At 35.3% G+C, this 2,278-nt stretch overlaps 1 pseudogene; it reads left to right on the forward strand.

Annotated features, from left to right (window-relative positions):
• The first annotated feature begins 1,627 nt into the window (after positions 1-1,627).
• On the forward strand, positions 1,628-1,802 carry LOC122478169 (annotated as a pseudogene).
• The last annotated feature ends 476 nt before the right edge of the window (positions 1,803-2,278 follow it).

Genomic DNA, 2,278 nt, shown 5'->3' on the forward strand with positions numbered 1-2,278 from the left:
GGTCCCCTTCAACATTATGTATTGATATTTTTATCCTTCATAATTTTCCTTGTTGTGAAGTCTGATTTGTCTGAAATTAATATGTCTATTCCAGATTTGTTTTGATTAGGGCAAGGACAGCATATCTTTTTCCATCCCTTTATTTTAACCTACCTAGGATTTAAAAATTTTTTTTAACGTTTATTTATTTTGGGGACAAAGAGACAGAGCGTGAGTGGGGGAGGGGCAGAGACAGGGAGACACAGGATCCAAAGCAGGCTCCAGGCTCTGAGCTGTCAGCACAGAGCCCGTCGCGGGGCTCAAACCCAGGAACCGCGAGATTGTGACCTGAGCCTAAGTCGGACGCTCAACTGACTGAGCCACTCAGGCACCCCTACAATCTTTTAATCTGTCTAGTCAGCATTAATATTTAATTACTGATGTCGTTGGATTAATGTCTAACATATTTGTAACCGTTCTATTTATTGTATTTGTTGTTTTTATTCCCCTTATATTCAGCCTTCTGTTCTTTTTATTGTTCAGCTCTCTCTGTGTTTACTTGAGGAGTTTAAATAATTGCATTGTGTCTTTTCTCTGAGCATAGAATTTATACTTTACTATTTGCCTGAGTATTATCAATTTTTATCTAATATAAGTCCTTTTCAAATACCACTGTCTGCTTCAAGAGTCAAGTAGATACCTCATCATGTAGACAGGCTGGGTTGACAACCTGTGCAGAGCCAGGTTTTAATGCTGAAGAAGTCTGACGCATGAACTGCTTTTAAAAAAAAAAGTTGAAGTATAATTGACACACAATATTCAGTTAGTTTCAGGTGTAACTTGCTTCTGTTATGGATGCTTTTGGCATCGATTTAGCTCTAGATCCTTAAGATTTTCTCCTATATTTGTGCAAAAAATTGATAGTTTGATGTTTTACATTTAAGTTGAAAAACTGGCTATCGTGCTTGCTTACGGAACTGAGTCATGCAGTGTTTGGCCTTCTGTGTCTGGCCTGTTTCACTTGGCACAATGTCCTCCAGGTTTACCAACGTTCTCTGATATTGCAGGAGTTGCTTCCGTTTGAGGCCGAACAATACTCCATTGGTCATACAGTCCACATTTTGTTCATCCATTCATCTACTGATTGTGTTGATGTGAAGACATTTTCTTCTCTCCATCGTTTCATATGCATTGCATTTATTTTATCATTTGTTTCCTTAGCTTTATGGGTTGTTGCCTAGTCCATTTAGAAAATCTTTTTGGGGGGTTAAGCGTCTGACTTCAGCTCAGGTCATGATCTCACAGTTCGTGGGTTTGAGCCCCGCATCGGGCTCTGTGCTGATGGCTCGGAGCCTGGAGCCTGCTTCCAATTCTGTGTCTCCCTCTCTCTCTGCCCCTCCCCTCCTCGTATCTGTCTCTCTCTCAAAAATAAATAAACGTTAAAAATTTTTTTTAAAAAAGAAAATCTTTTTGGGGTCTAAAGAATACATTTTGATATATATATGTCACATCCTTTGATGTAGACTCCTTTTGATGTCCTCTTTTGATTTCCACCTTAAATTATTGAGTGTTTAAAAGTACAGTTTTAGAATCCAAATAAGATAGTGTTCAGGTAGATTGGGTTTTTCATTTACTATTTTATTATGTTATCGCTTCTCGGCCTTTCGGCTAAGATCAAGTGTACTATTTTATTATGTTAGGTTTAGTAAACCTGATATGCATAACATGAATATATTAAAAGTCACTGTAAAATAGAACATGGCCTGTTGATGTCATACATGTGTTTAAAACAAAAAATTATCCTTGTGTTATGCTGATTTATTATGCTTGTTAATTTCCCTATGCCCTTAGTCTTTGACCTATTGGTGTGTGTTACTGTAAATTTTGAATTTCTTCTTGTAATTATTTGAGCTTTAAAACTATAACTCTTCCAACTATTCCTAAGTTTTCCATGAACCACCATAAAATATTCCTCTTTATCTGTATGAATTCTTTTCATCTTGGATTAATTTTTCTTATTTTAATGTTAAACCAATTTTCTTTTTGGCATATTTATCTAGGAGACATATATCTCCTGGTTAAAGCTGTATAAAATTTATATAAAAGATATATTTATATATAATATAAATCTAGGATATATATGCATCGTATAAATCTAGGATATACATATACATATTATAAATTTGCTACATAATTTGGCTCAAGGCATACCTTTTACCAGTAGCACACATGTAAATATAATTTGCTACTCCAAAGAAGGAGATAGCAAACATAGATAAAAATATAGATTACAGAAGAC

This window comes from Prionailurus bengalensis, chromosome X, assembly GCF_016509475.1.
Source record: "Prionailurus bengalensis isolate Pbe53 chromosome X, Fcat_Pben_1.1_paternal_pri, whole genome shotgun sequence".
Lineage (NCBI taxonomy): Eukaryota > Metazoa > Chordata > Mammalia > Carnivora > Felidae > Prionailurus > Prionailurus bengalensis.